This window comes from Pelophylax lessonae, assembly GCF_965119305.1.
Source record: "Pelophylax lessonae genome assembly, chromosome: 2".
NCBI lineage: Eukaryota > Metazoa > Chordata > Amphibia > Anura > Ranidae > Pelophylax > Pelophylax lessonae.
Genome location: NC_138769.1, coordinates 563,123,554 through 563,139,643, shown reverse-complemented (window position 1 = coordinate 563,139,643; position 16,090 = coordinate 563,123,554). Strand labels below are relative to the sequence as shown.

The window sequence follows — 16,090 nt, the reverse complement described above, 5'->3', positions numbered from 1 at the left end:
CACACCACCCACACTGCTGCCACTGATCCCCCCCCACACCACCTCCACTGCTGCCACTGACCCCCCCCCCCACTGCTGCCACTGACCCCCCACCCCCACTGCTACCACTGATCCCCCCATACCACTCCCACTGCTGCCACTGATCCCCCCCACACCACCCCCACTGCTGCCACTGACCCCCCCCACACACAACCCCCACTGCTGCCACTGACCCCCCACCCCCCACTGCTGCCACTGATCCCCCCACTGCTGCCCCTGATCCCCCCCACACCACCCCCACTGCTGGTGGCACGCTGGTCTCTCTGCATTGAATGGGGGCACGCTGGTCATTCTGCATTGAAATGGGGGCACGCTGGTCTCTCTGCATTGAAAGGGGGCACGCTGGTTACTCTGCATTGAATGGGGCACACTATACCTTGATTACTGAAGGCCCCTTTCACACTTTTGTGACCTCAAAGTCACGTAAATTTTTACAGCGTTTTTTGCCGCAAAGCAATGCCTATTACATCTTTATGTTTGCGCCCCCCCAAAAATTTAGAGCACCAGCCGCCACTGTGTGTACTGTCTGCTGCCTGGACTTCTCTCACTTGCTCCTCCTCCCGGGCCACCCTGAGCCTCCCCTCCCTACCCTTTGCGCTCCCTCACGTTCACGCGGCCGGGGGAACCATAGGGAACCATTGATTTTGAATGGAGGAAGAAAAACGCTGCTAAAAGCAACGTGGCCAAACGTGCAATAACGCAAATGGAAAAAGCTACTGAAAGCACGTTTAACAGCTGCTTTTTCCCGGCGTCAGAAATAGCTTTGCAGGACGTTTTTTCTAACGTCCCGTGTACATGGACCCTTAGTGTCAGTGTGAATTTAGTATTCCTCCTCTGTATGCAAGGGCCACTCCCCAGACCGATTCGGGCCTGCAAGGACCCCCTGCGTTTTGAGTACAGTACAGATGTCCTTCTAGTGGGTCTCCCCTGTTTCATCTTTCATGCACTGGGGAGAGAAATATGAAATATAAAAAATTGCATCCAGACCGTCTCTCTACGTTATTCCCAGCTCCTCTTTTGGGTATGTTTCTTTATGTCTGGATGCGATTTTTTTATATTTCTCTCCCCAGTGCATGAAAGATGAAACAGATGAGACCCACTAGAACAAGGGTGGGGAACCTTTTTTCTGCCAAGGGTCATTTGGGTATTTCGAAAACCATTCGGGGGCCGTACAAAATGATCACCTTAAACATTTGCCTGTTATATTTGGTCAAACATTTAATTAACTCACCCCTAATGTGATGGCTGCAACTGCTCCTCTTTGGTGAGGTGTGTGATGTTAGCTGGTATTGATGATGTTGCTACTCGCAACAGGTTTTCCAGGTTTGCGTCGGTCAGTCTGGAGCGTGGTACGTTTTGAAAAGAACTGCTGGTAGGTACTGCTGGTGGGTATAGCTGGCTGGTACTGCTGGTGGGCAGTGGCGTCACTAGGGGGGGCCAGAGGGGACCATGGCCCCACCAAAATTATTCTGGGCCCCCCATGTGCCCCCCCAATTAATTATGTGCACAAAAATTGATTCTCATTTCACTCTCGCAAGTAGCGCAGCCGCCGCAGCGCCTCTACACACACAGTGACAGGCCGGCGGGGGGCGGGGAGGCGCCGGGCACAGTGAGCACCAAGCAGCAGTAGCGCAGCCGCCGCAGCGCCTCTACACACACAGTGACAGGGTGGCGGGGGGGCGGGGCGGCGCGGCGCCGGGTACAGTGAGCACCAAGCACCAGTAGCGCAGCCGCCGCAGCGCCTCCACACACACAGTGAAAGGCCGGCGGGGGGCGGGGCGGCGCCGGGCGCAGTGTGCACCAAGCACCAGCCCTCCCCAGCCTGGCCGAAAGCGCGCGCGCTACTGCCGCGCGGGAGTGGCGTGACTCACGTGGTGTTGTTGTGACATGTGGCTGCAGTCTGTCGGGGAGTCGCGGGGACCGAGTCCGGAGTCGGGACACTGACGCACCAGCCCAGGACACACATGAGGAGGAGCAGCCGCAGCCGCAGCCGCAGCCCGCAGGCCGGGCGGCATCAGGTGGGTGGCAGCCTCTGAGCCTCAGCCAGTGGGAGGTGAAACACTGGACTCAATTCCTCCTGGGAGCTAGAAATAAGAGGTCATCACTATGGGTGAACTTGGCCCAAGGCAGGATAAATCAGAGCTACTATTCTAGGGCTTGACCTCTTCATTTGGCCTTTATAGTGTGATAATAATTGGATGATAATTGCAGAGAGATTTCCATGATGGATTTTCAAAGGTTTTCCAAAGCAAGGAACTGGGAATTGGACTCCCCTGCCTGAGTTGTTATGAGGTGGCATGGTGGTCAGTCTACAAATTTATTGGATAAAGACTGGTGCAAGAGCTGCAGCAGAACTGCAGAAGGAAGAGCGGAGAGGGGTATGAAGTGTGCCATTTTAGAGAAGCTGTCTACCACAGCCCAAATGACAATGCAGCTGTCAAAACGTAAGAGATCCATAATAAAATCTATGATCATATGTTCTCAGGGTTCCTTGACAATTGGAACGGCATTAAAATGCAAGCAGCTGTAAAAACGTAGGAGATCCATGATAAAATCTATGGTCATATGTTCCCAGAGTTCCTTAAAAATTTAAAGAGGCATTAATGTGCCAGCAGGTGGCAGGTGCACAAGAGGGGACTTTGTTCTGGGTGCAGATGGTACAAGCAGTCACAAATCCTTTAGTATCCCTCTTCACAACTGGACCCGCTGCTGACCTGCCAATTTGGAGCTTTGGGCTCAATATTGGTCATGAGATTCAGTGTCACCAATATTTTGCTTGTAGGAATGGGAGTTTTTGTGACAGAGGTCACTTCCTGAACTCCAGAGGTATTCTGACATTTTTTCAGTTAACCATACATTAGAATAGGTAGTGAGATGGAGCACAACCATTGTGTAGCACTGCAAAGAACAAAGCATGAAATATGGCTGCTCCCCATATTTAAATATAAATACAAACCATACATAAGGACAATGTTCTTAACAATTATATATTTTCTTTATTCAAATATTTTATTAAGGAGTATACGTGGTTTAAACTGGAGCAGTGAGTCCACTCACTTCCCATTTGTAATGCATTATACCACCCTCACACCCTGACCCAACAATTGTCAATGTGGACAGTGCTTGACATGCTGAGCTGACAGAAATTTACAGCTGAACAATGCTGTAAAATTCTGTCAGCATACTCAGCATGTCAGCCCACATTGTCATTTTCAGGGGTGTGAGGGTGGTATGAGATGCAAATGTGCAATGGACTCACATTGAGTCCACTGCACATTTGCATCTCATACCACTCTCACACCCCTGAAAATGACAATGTGGGCTGACATGCTGACTGAATTTATCTTACAGCTGAGCTGAGCTGAACTGCTCCACTAGTGCCACCTCTAAAACGGATGTCTCCGGGCCTGCTCCTTGTGTGCTGGCTCGCTGTGTCTGGTTCCATTGCTGCGTACTGCTGCCTCACCTTACAGGTGACTCCGCTAATGCTGTCCGCATGCTCTGGGCCTTCAAATATATAAAAATGAAATATTCGTGACTGAGGCCCATTGTCAGGAATATAAAAAATAAAACAAAGTGAATTTGTAACAAGGCCTCTGGAGTGCATTCTATTCTAGATAGATAGATAGTGTGTATATACAGTGGGTACGGAAAGTATTCAGACCCCCTTAAATTTTTCACTCTTTGTTATATTGCAGCCATTTGCTAAAATCATTTAAGTTCCTTCTTCTTCCTCATGAATGTACACATAGCACCCCATACTGACAGAAAAACACAGAATTGTTGACATTGTTGCAGATTTATTAAAAAAGAAAAACTGAAATATCACATGGTCCTAAGTATTCAGACCCTTTGCTCAGTATTTAGTAGAAGCCCCCTTTTGATCTAATACAGCCAGGAGTCTTTTTGGGAAAGATGCAACAAGTCTTTCACACCTGGATTTGGGGATCCTCTGCCATTCCTCCTTGCAGATCCTCTCCAGTTCTGTCAGGTTGGATGGTAAACGTTGGTGGACAGCCATTTTTAGGTCTCTCCAGAGATGCTCAATTGGGTTTAAGTCAGGGCTCTGGCTGGGCCATTCAAGAACAGTCACGGAGTTGTTGTGAAGCCACTCCTTTGTTATTTTAGCTGTGTGCTTAGGGTCATTGTCTTGTTGGAAGGTAAACCTTCGGCCCAGTCTGAGGTCCAGAGCACTCTGGAGAAGGTTTTTGTCCAGGATATCCCTGTACTTGGCCGCATTCATCTTTCCCTCGATTGCAACCAGTCGTCCTGTCCCTGCAGCTGAAAAACACCCCCACAGCATGATGCTGCCACCACCATGCTTCACTGTTGGGACTGTATTGGACAGGTGATGAGCAGTGCCTGGTTTTCTCCACACATACCGCTTAGAATTAAGGCCAAAAAGTTCTATTTTGGTCTCATCAGACCAGAGAATCTTATTTCTCACCATCTTGGAGTCCTTCAGGTGTTTTTTAGCAAATTCCATGCGGGCTTTCATGTGTCTTACACTGAGGAGAGGCTTCCGTCGGGCAACTCTGCCATAAAGCCCCGACTGGTGGAGGGCTGCAGTGATGGTTGACTTTCTACAACTTTCTCCCATCTCCTGACTGCATCTCTGGAGCTCAGCCACAGTGATCTTTGGGTTCTTCTTTACCTCTCTCACCAAGGCTCTTCTCCCCCGATAGCTCAGTTTGGCCGGACAGCCAGCTCTAGGAAGGGTTCTGGTCGTCCCAAACGTCTTCCATTTGAGGATTATGGAGGCCACTGTGCTCTTAGGAACCTTAAGTGCAGCAGAAATCTTTTTGTAACCTTGGCCAGATCTGTGCCTTGCCACAATTCTGTCTCTGAGCTCTTCAGGCAGTTCCTTTGACCTCATGATTCTCATGCTCTGACATGCATTGTGATCTGGAAGGTCTTATATAGACAGGTGTGTGGCTTTCCTAATCAAGTCCAATCAGTATAATCAAACACAGCTGGACTCAAATGAAGGTGTAGAACCATCTCAAGGATGATCAGAAGAAATGGAAAGCACCTGAGTTAAATATATGAGTGTCACAGCAAAGGGTCTGAATACTTAGGACCATGTGATATTTCAGTTTTTCTTTTTTAATAAATCTGCAACAATGTCAACAATTCTGTGTTTTTCTGTCAGTATGGGGTGCTATGTGTACATTCATGAGGAAGAAGAATGAACAAATGGCTGCAATATAACAAACAGTGAAAAATGTAAGGGGGTCTGAATACTTTCCGTACCCACTGTATATATATATATATATATATATATATATATATATATATATATATAAAAAATTGTGTTTTATAGTTGGCCACCCTACTTTTGTCTCCGTCCCCCCATGTGCCCCCCCTAAATATAAAAGCTGGAGACGCCACTGCTGGTGGGTACTGCTGGCTTGTACTGTGCTGTGAGTACTGCTGGCTCAGGCTTGCTGGTACTGCTGTGGGTACTGCTGGCTCAGGCTGGTACTGCTGGCTGGTATTGCTGTGGGTACTTCTGGCTCAGGCTGGTACTGCTGGCTGGTACTGTGCTGTAGGTACTGCTGGCTGGTACTGCTGTTGGTACTGCTGACTCTGGCTGGTACTGCTGGTTCTGGCTGGTACTGCTGGCTCTGGCTGGTAATGCTGTGAGTATTGCTGGCTCTGGCTGGTACTGCTGGTTCTGGCTGGTACTACTGGCTCTGGCTGGAAGAGGTGATGTTTCCTGTATTGGTCACAGGCGGAGTGCATTTGATATCACTCTGCCTGTGCCTCAGACTGTCATAACAGAGCAGGAACTATACAGGAAGCATCGGCTCCGTTCTGACAGATCAGCTGAGAGACACAGACTCAGCTGCATGGGGGCCGGACCAGATGACTTCGGGGGCCGCATACGGCCCCCGAACTGTAGGTTCCCCACCCCTGCACTAGAAGGACATCTGTACTGTACTCAAAACGCAGGGGGGGGGGGGGGCCTTGCAGGTCCAAATCTGTCTGGGGAGTGGCCCTTGCATACAGAGGAGGAATAGCAAATTCACACTGACACTAATGCCCCGTACACACGTGCAGATCGTCGGCCGAACGATCGGCCGTCTTTTGTCCCCGGGCTGTCATGTCTGTTGAAAAGTGCAAAAGACTGCACAAGAATTTTGTCCGCCGACTACAGCTGACTGCAGAAGTGATGTCATGTGATGGTTAACTTTCCCTGTCTTTTTTCTTTTCTGAGCATGCCCAGTCTTGCAAATCTGCTGTCTGTCGGCCGAATTCTGTATTGACTGGCGAACAATCGGCCGCTCTGGTGTCGGCATACAAAAATTTTAATGCTTGCACGACAGATTCTGTTCGGCTGAAAGTGCGCTGTCGGAAGCATCATACTAACAAGCCTACAAATGGCCGATCGGCCGAAGCTTTTCGGCCGACAATCTGCACGTGTGTACGGGCCTTTAGGCCCCTTTCACACTGTCCGTCCATCGGACGGACTCCGTTTATCTCAGCGGGGGATCGATCCGCTGATTCCCCCGCTGAGCAGGAGAATGACAGCTGTTCTCCGCACTGTGTGCGGAGACACAGCAGTCAGATCCCCATGCATCTCTATGGGGAAATCGGATGGGAATGAACCGTCGGTCCATTCTCATCCGATCCCATGCGCTGGACAGATGGAAAATAGGGTTTCCATCTGTCCAGATTTGACGGATCGGATCAGTCGGTCTCTGCTGACATCCGATGCCCCATAGGGATGCATGGGGGGAACCGTTCAGATCCGCCAAAAAAACGGACAGGCGGATCTGAACGGTCCACATGTGTGAAAGAGCCCTAAGGGTGAATAAACTGATTGCTGAGAGGGAGACAAGCACTGCATCTGATAAATAAACATATTGAAGTTTTGGACTATTTAACAGCACAAAGCAAAAAGAAGCACTATATATCTGTCTGGGCACCTTAAGTTTAATTGCACTATTTTCCACATTGGCACTTTTTTATGAGTAAATGTAATTGCACTTTTTTTTGAATAATACAAATATTATGTATGAATATTGCATATATGTTTTGAATAGAGTACTGTATATGAATTTGCACTAAGGAAATGCACTTTGGTCTTTATATGTAAGGGCCCTTTCACACAGATGGTACGTTCAGATCCACCTGTCAGTTTTTTTGGGCGGATCTGAACGGTCCCCCCATGCATCTCTATGTCTGCTGACATCCAATCCGATCCATTAAATCTGGATGGATGGAAATCCTATTTTCCATCCGTCCAGGGGATCGGATTGGATGAGAACAGACAGACGGTCTGTTCCCATCCATTTCCCCCATAGAGATGCATGGGGACCTGACAGCTGTGTTTTATTATTTTCATATGATATTGTAATTTAAAGGTCTTTTTAATTCTCCTAGTTATTAATGTTGCTATTGTCATTACATTTAGCCCCCGTTCACACTAAGGCGACCTGGTCGCCTCACAGGTCTCCTTCCATAGGGAAGCTGCGGACCCGTTCTAATAGGAGCGACACAAGTCGCTCCGACTTAGAAAAAGGGTCCGGAGCTTCTTTGGGGCGACCCGGAGGCGACCGCCATATGTTATGAAGTCCGTGGCGGCCGCTCCGAGGTCGCGGTGCGCTGCTCGCACCACGACCTCGGAGGTCGCGGTGCGAAGTAGCGTCACGTGTATGTGAACGGGGGCTTACTGTTATATGGGAGCTATGATTTACAAGTTACATTAGTAAAAAAAAAAACAAAACCATTATTGAAAGGGGTTGGGGTGACACCGAGTTACTGCACCGGGTGATACCAACCCTAGTGACGCCACTAAATCTATCCCCTCTCCACTCTATCCAAAACACAGAAAATATGTGGCTTTGTCTTTAGTTATACTTTCCACATATTTTCTTTTACTGTTCAGACAGGTGAGGAGGAATGGAAACCGAGGGCCCCGTGTACTCCTCTCTCCTTCAGAAGAAAGGCTGAGTGCTTGGCTACTGATAGCAAACTTGTGCCCCTCCCCTTCTTTAGCCCAGGGGCCCCCTCACACCAAACGTATCTCCTCCACAGACTGGCACACACGGGGGCGGGTGTGCGAGCCCGCCCACTGACGTCACGGCTTGTATAATTGGAGGAGCAGCGTGAAGCCGGGGAGCTCGGCGAGTAGGGGAGAGGAGGTTCGGGTTCTGTGAGGTAAGTTATACGGGGGGGGGGGGAATAGAGCGCTTAGTAAGCCGCTAGTACAGCGCACAGGGCAGAGAGCGGCTGTTATATAACGACATTCTTTCGAGGGTCCTCCTCCAGGACAGGCGCCCCCTCTATAGGCTGAGCAGTGGCAGTACGTCAGCGTAGCGCAGGGAGATACACGTGTGTCTGTGGCAGCTCAGTTCTGTGCCTACGTACTTACTTCTACACACTGCAGGGGTCACCGCTCTGCTTCCCTCACACTAATACCTGGTGAAGGGGGAAGCTGAGCTAAGCTGCTTCTCCATATGGCATTTCCATCACTAGAAGTCAGTGTAGTGTATGTCAGCAATAATGGGGCACTAAAGTCTGCAATACTTACCCCAATGCCTGCCATCTCCCCTTCCAGCATCTTCCAGATGCCAGTCTTTGGCTTTCTTGGTTAGCCGATGCAGGATTACATAACACATGAGTAACTCCGTATGATAAAGCGGAGGATTCTGGCCAAGCAGGTGAGTTCATTTATAATGCATTGCATGTCTCTTCTGCAATAATGAGCCCGATTGCATTAATATTATTTTATTTTCTTAAAGCGGAGTTCCACCCAAAAGTGGAACTTCCGCTTTAGGGAGTCCTGACCCCCCGACATGCCACATTTGGCATGTCATTTTTTGGGGGGGGGAGCGGGTACCTAGTTTTGACAGGTGCCCGCTCCCACTTCCGCTCGGAGCGCCGCGGCGCCCTGAGCGGAAGTTCTCCTCTCCCCCTCCCTCCCTGCAATCTTCTGGGACACGTCAGAGGTCCCAGAAGATTGCCGGCCAATCACGGCGCGCAGCGCGACTCGCGCATGCGCAGTGGGTACCCGGCTGTGAAGCCGCAAACTGAAACAGCCGGGTGCCCACAGCAGTGATGCCGGCGCCGAGGGAGAGGATCGAGGCTTCCGGCGGCCGCATCGCTGGACCGTTGGACAGGTGAGTAAATGGCTGGAACTCCGCTTTAACCTCAGTGCTACCTACTACTAGTGCTTTAACCACTTAAGCCCCGGAAGATTTTATCCCCTTCCTGACCAGGGGGTATTTCGCGATTCGGCACTGCCTGACTTTTAACGGACAATTGCGCGGTCCTAAACGAATTTGACGTCCTTTTTTTCCCACAAACGGAGCTTTCTTTTGGTGCTATTTGATCACCTGTGCAATTTTTTTTTTTTTTTTTTTTGATCATGCGCTATAAACAAAAAAAAGAGCGTCAATTTTGCAAAAATAATATTTTTCACTCTTTTTTTTTTTTTATATGAAATTCCCCCCCAAAAAATTTAAAAATCTAAATTTTTTAACATTTTAGGCCAATTTGTTTTATGCTACATATTTTTGGTAAAAAAAATCGCAAAAAGCGTATTTTGATTGGTTTGCGCAAAAGTTATTGCGTTTACTAACTAAGGGAAAGATTTTTGTCTTTTTTTTTTTTTTTTTTTTTAACGCGTAATGGCAGCGATCTGCGATATTTTTTTTGTGGGACTGCGACATTGCGGCGGACAGATCGGACCCTTGACTGACCTCTTTGACACTTTTGGGGTTACCAGTGACATTCCTGCAGTAATCAGTGCTATACATATGCACTGTTACTGTAAAATGACACTGGCAGTGAAGAGGTTAACTTTATTTGAGAGGGAGGGGTTATGTGTGTCCCTAGGGGCGTGCTTCTAACTGTGATTGGCTGTGGCTTGAGCTGTAGGAACAATGATCAACGGTCCTACATAGTAGAACCGTATGATCACTGTTCCTACACAGGGGAGAATGACAGGCGGCTTGTTTACATCAGCCGCCTGCCTTTCTCCCGCTCTAACGGACGATCGCGAGTGCCCGGCGGACCCGCACACGCGCGGGGGGGGTCCGTGATGGAGCGGGAGTAGGAGCGCACCTCCGGCGGCGCGCGCTCGTTCCCCAGAGCCTCACAGATTAGTGACGTACCCATACGTCACTTTGCCTGTGAGGGGCTGACCGCTGCAGTATATGTACATGCGGCGGTCGGCAAGTGGTTAAAGAGGTTGTAAACCTCAGAAAATTAAAAGAAAAGCAAACACCTGAAAGGCACATAATGAGTTGCATCGCATACTAGCTCATTTTGAAATACTTACCTTAGAACGAAGCCTTGCAGTGCTGCCCGCTCACCTCTCTCACGGGTGACATGTTCAGTCACCCTTCTTCCAGGTTTGCGTCATCGGCCATCTGATTGGCTGGAGCCACGATGACGTCACAGCACAGGGCTCTGAAGTGATGTCACTGGCTGCATGAAAGGTAAATATCTCCTAAATGGTTCATGTTTAGGAGATATTTACAGTACCTATAAGTAAGCCTTATCATAGGCTTACCTATAGGTACAAGTTGCAGAGGAGGGTTTACTTTTTAAGTGGTTGAAGATGCTGGGAGGTGGGGCGTGGCTTAAGATCATGTGACGGCCGTGATTGGCTGTCACGTGGTCTGAAAACTCCCAATCACAGCGAGCGATCCGGGAGCTCTTGGTTAGAGGACAGTAACTGCAGGGAGTGCGCATCGCGTGCAAGTGCACTCTCAGCACAAGTGTATACACAAACAACAATTACCGCAAATATGCCAGGCGTCGAGAGGGTGCATATTTGCATATGGCTTGCACCAAGGGGTTAACATTTAGGTCTCCAGATGGAGATGACTGCTATCTTCTGTGCAGAGCAGATGGTGTGTTCATCCAGCTTGGGGCTGTGTGCAGGCAGCCACATAGAATTTGATGTAGGTGCAGCGGCTGCACGAACACAATCCGTGTCAAGATCTGACATGCAGGCATCTCATGCCATTGTGTTGTGCAGCCGCTGTGCATGCGTCCGCTTGTATAGGCTGCCTGCTCGCAGCTCTGAGCTGGACGCATACGCTGTCTCTGCCAGTGGCTCTGCACAGAGGATGGGACTAATCGTCTGTCTGAAGGAGTCCTTAGAATTTAGTTCCACTTTGGGCTTGTCCTGATCTATGCAAAATCTTGGGCTTTCCCAACAAGCACAGAAACACACTGCTTTTTTTTTTTTCAATGGCACCCCCATGTGTCGACAAGTGCATGCCAAACTGTATAGTGCCACAGCCCCATGCAATTCAGTGCAGTGCAATTTTACAAAAGGGTCTGGGACTTCTTTCTCCACATGAATGGGTTGCCCCACACTCAGCCACATAGATCTGAACCAAGCCCTATAAGCGGAGCTCCATCCAAAAGGGGGATGTTTTGGGCCTCCTCCTCCAGAAGACTACAGCACCATTCACAATGCTCGCACATGCATAGTGGGTACCCGGCTGTGAAGCGGCAAGCTGTCACAGCCGGGTTCCCACAGTTGAGATGCTGATGATAGAAGATGAAGGGAAGGTATGGCTCAGGTGAGCACATCGCTGGATCATGGGACAGGTGAGTGCCTGTTAATGGTCAGCAGCTACAAAGTGTAGCTGCTGACTTTTCATGAACACAAAAATGACTGCAGCTCCCGCTTAAAGAAGATCTTCTGTCTCTCCCCAAAATTAAAAGTCAGCAGCTACAAATCCTGTAGCTGCTGACATTTAAAATGAAAACACTTACCTGTGCAGGGATCCAGTGCTGTCCTTACCTGAGCCAGTTCTTTACGGAGTTTCAGGTCCCTAGCACCGGCATCCTAACTAAAGAAAAGCAGCTATACAGTCTGATTCCCACAGTGCATGCACGAGCCGCACTGCAATTTGTGAGTGGTGCTGCATTCTTCTGGGACATGTGATGTGTTCCAGAAGGCTGCGGGCAATCCAGGCGGGAGTGGGGGGTACCCACTCCCCCAAAATAAAGTGCCAAATAGTATAGAGGAGGGGGGGGGGGGAAGAGGGCAATGAGCAGAATGTCCTGCCATTTGGCTAAAGTGCCGCTTCAATAATGTGTGTGGATCCAGCCATTGCAAAGAGTCTAGGAAATGGGGAGAGGAAAGAGAGCTAATGTCACAGTAGTGATCCCATCACTGGCAGCACATTGGGAGCACCCACCTGCTCCTATTATGCTGCTTCCTCACTGAACGAAATCGCATTCACCAGTGAGGGCACATTGATGGATCAAAGCCATAAAAGTGCGTGAGTTCTCTATTAGCAAATGGGAGGGTTGCAGCCAAAATGAGGATTGCTCATGTGACATGACCCCTTGTACCTTTTATACAGTAGAGCCTGAGGCACATTCTTGCATAGAGTTACTGTTTTCTGTAAATGTGACCGTCTACCTAAACAATGTATTTACTGTGTTAGTTCATACCCATTCTAACCAGTTGGGTAGGACATAACAATGTACAGTTGTTAGGAATAGGGTCATAGATATGAGAGAGCAGTCAGCTGTGCACATACAGCAAGAGAAAAACTAGGACACACAGACCTAGGGCATTAAAAGATGTAGTTAAAGTGTTACTAAACCCACAACAGTAAAATAAGTCTGTATATGCTTGTTACACTCACTGTGGAACCTAAGGGATTAATCATGTGCATTGTGTAAAAAGGCTGTTTGATCCTGTCTCTCTGATCCTCCCCTTTGGCTACAGTCCCCAATCCATTTCCTGATAGTACAGAGCCTTTGGAGTCACTCTGCACATGCTCTGTTTGGTGTTTATTTGCTATAGAGTTTTTTTTCTTTGCCCCTGTGCCCATAACATGTATCCTCCAATCTGCACTTTCCAGACAGAGAATCAAGGGTCCTGCAGACTCATAGAACAGTCAGAGGAAAATGAAAGCTCCTCCTACAGACACTGATAGAAGTCACAAGAGTGCTATATGCTGCTGATGACAAAAGCTATTTAGCCGTTAATAGTTAGTAAAATAATTGCATTTCCATGTTGTGTACTGTGGTAGATCAGATATAATGAATGCAGGCTCCTGAGTTTAGTAACACTTTTTAATAATGTAAAAATGGTAATAAACACACAAAAGTGAACAATGGAGCAGCACATCTAGGGTCAAGAAATACAGCAGCCTAGATAGACTCCCAATGTGGTGTATAATAAGCAGCATCCTCAACTACCTGAACGCACCAGAGGTGTTACTATTTCATGTTTGTTGCTATAGTGGTGACATGCTTCCTAAAGGGTAGGGACTCTCAAGCCTAACTTACTATACAAGGGGCAATATATAGAGCGATCATGCTAATCAAACCAACTGCTATATAATAAATACTGGGAATTGGGGAATAAAAAGCAAAAATAAAGGTAACAAATATTACTAACTACACAGACCAGTCTCAAGGTGTCTACAAACTATGTACAATTAGAAAAAATAATTTGTAAAGATGTTATACGATGGACATTTTGCCTCCTAGATGGAGATATATTGTACATACATCTTCAATAACTGGTAAAGGCCAGCAAACAAAAAGGGAAAGAATACAATGTAACACATTTCATAAACCATTACTTATGAAAGTGATTCTAACGTTTAAGGCCTGTTTCACACATGGGAGTCCGTCGGTGGACTCGCTGTCAGGTCCCCGCTGTTCTCTATGGGGGAATTGGATGAGAACGGACCGCCTGTCCTTCCTCCTCCAATCCCATCTGCTGGACAGATGGAAAATAGGGTTTCCATCTGTCCAGATTTGATGGACAGGATCGGATGTCAGCGGACATGTCTCTGCTGGCATCCGATGCTCCAAAGAGCTGCATGGGGCATCCGTTCAGATCTGCCTGAAAAAACGACAGGCGGATCTGAACAGTCCACTAGCGGGAAGGGGCCTAAAGGTTCATTGTCTGCATTAAGGTACAGTGGGTACGGAAAGTATTCAGACCCCCTTAAATTTTTCACTCTTTGTTATATTGCAGCCATTTGCTAAAATCATTTAAGTTCATTCTTCTTCCTCATGAATGTACACATAGCACCCCATACTGACAGAAAAACACAGAATTGTTGACATTGTTGCAGATTTATTAAAAAAGAAAAACTGAAATATCACATGGTCCTAAGTATTCAGACCCTTTGCTCAGTATTTAGTAGAAGCCCCCTTTTGATCTAATACAGCCAGGAGTCTTTTTGGGAAAGATGCAACAAGTCTTTCACACCTGGATTTGGGGATCCTCTGCCATTCCTCCTTGCAGATCCTCTCCAGTTCTGTCAGGTTGGATGGTAAACGTTGGTGGACAGACATTTTTAGGTCTCTCCAGAGATGCTCAATTGGGTTTAAGTCAGGGCTCTGGCTGGGCCATTCAAGAACAGTCACGGAGTTGTTGTGAAGCCACTCCTTCGTTATTTTAGCTGTGTGCTTAGGGTCATTGTCTTGTTGGAAGGTAAACCTTCGGCCCAGTCTGAGGTCCAGAGCACTCTGGAGAAGGTTTTTGCCCAGGATATCCCTGTACTTGGCCGCATTCATCTTTCCCTCGATTGCAACCAGTCGTCCTATCCCTGCAGCTGAAAAACACCCCCACAGCATGATGCTGCCACCACCATGCTTCACTGTTGGGACTGTATTGGACAGGTGATGAGCAGTGCCTGGTTTTCTCCACACATACCGCTTAGAATTAAGGCCAAAAAGTTCTATTTTGGTCTCATCAGACCAGAGAATCTTATTTCTCACCATCTTGGAGTCCTTCAGGTGTTTTTTAGCAAACTCCATGCGGGCTTTCATGTGTCTTACACTGAGGAGAGGCTTCCGTCGGGCCACTTTGCCATAAAGCCCCGACTGGTGGAGGGCTGCAGTGATGGTTGACTTTCTACAACTTTCTCCCATCTCCTGACTGCATCTCTGGAGCTCAGCCACAGTGATCTTTGGGTTCTTCTTTACCTCTCTCACCAAGGCTCTTCTCCCCCGATAGCTCAGTTTGGCCGGACGGCCAGCTCTAGGAAGGGTTCTGGTCGTCCCAAACGTCTTCCATTTGAGGATTATGGAGGCCACTGTGCTCTTAGGAACCTTAAGTGCAGCAGAAATCTTTTTGTAACCTTGGCCAGATCTGTGCCTTGCCACAATTCTGTCTCTGATCTTTCAGGCAGTTGCTTTGACCTCATGATTCTCATTTGCTCTGACATGCATTGTGATCTAGAAGGTCTTATATAGACAGGTGTGTCCAATCAGTATAATCAAACACAGCTGGACTCAAATGAAGGTGTAGAACCATCTCAAGGATGATCAGAAGAAATGGAAAGCACCTGAGTTAAATATATGAGTGTCACAGCAAAGGGTCTGAATACTTAGGACCATGTGATATTTCAGTTTTTCTTTTTTAATAAATCTGCAACAATGTCAACAATTCTGTGTTTTTCTATCAGTATGGGGTGCTATGTGTACATTCATGAGGAAGAAGAATGAACTTAAATGATTTTAGCAAATGGCTGCAATATAACAAAGAGTGAAAAATTTAAGGGGGTCTGAATACTTTCCGTACCCACTGTACATAAACATTCCACTAGCTGTTCCGTCAGACCGTTGTTCTCTCTGAAATGATCAGAGAGCGCCTGTGATCCTCCTATATAGGTTGTGTTTATTTCACAAGCACATCCTCAATACAGTTAGAAAACACTCCCCTAGGCTCACACTTAACCCTTTGATCACCCCTGGATTAACCCCTGTAATTATTACAGTAACAGTTCATATTTTTAGCACTGATTACTGTAGTAATGTCACTGGTCCCCCCCCAAAAAGTGTCAAAAATGTAATTTAGGGGGTCCGATCTGTCAGCTGCAATGTCGCAGTCCTGCTAAAAATCGCAGATCACGCCATTCCTAATGAAAAAAAAAAAATGACAAATCTTTCCCCTAGTTGGTAGACGCGATAACTTTTGCGCAAACCAATCAAAATACGCTTATTGCGATTTTTTTTATTTTTTGTAGCAGAACACAAATTGGCCTAAAATGATGAATTTTTTTTTTTCTGGGAATGTTCTATAGCAGAATGTGAAAAAAAA

At 47.6% G+C, this 16,090-nt stretch overlaps 1 protein-coding gene across 1 annotated transcript in view; it reads left to right on the top strand.

The window, feature by feature from the left end:
- Positions 1–8,182: 8,182 nt before the first annotated feature.
- SUOX (sulfite oxidase) overlaps positions 8,183–16,090 on the top strand; it is a 73,593-nt gene continuing 65,685 nt past the window's right edge. The window contains exon 1 of the mRNA XM_082245740.1: positions 8,183–8,205. The gene's annotated coding sequence lies outside the window, so the exon portion shown is untranslated. The remainder of the gene's footprint in view (positions 8,206–16,090) is intronic.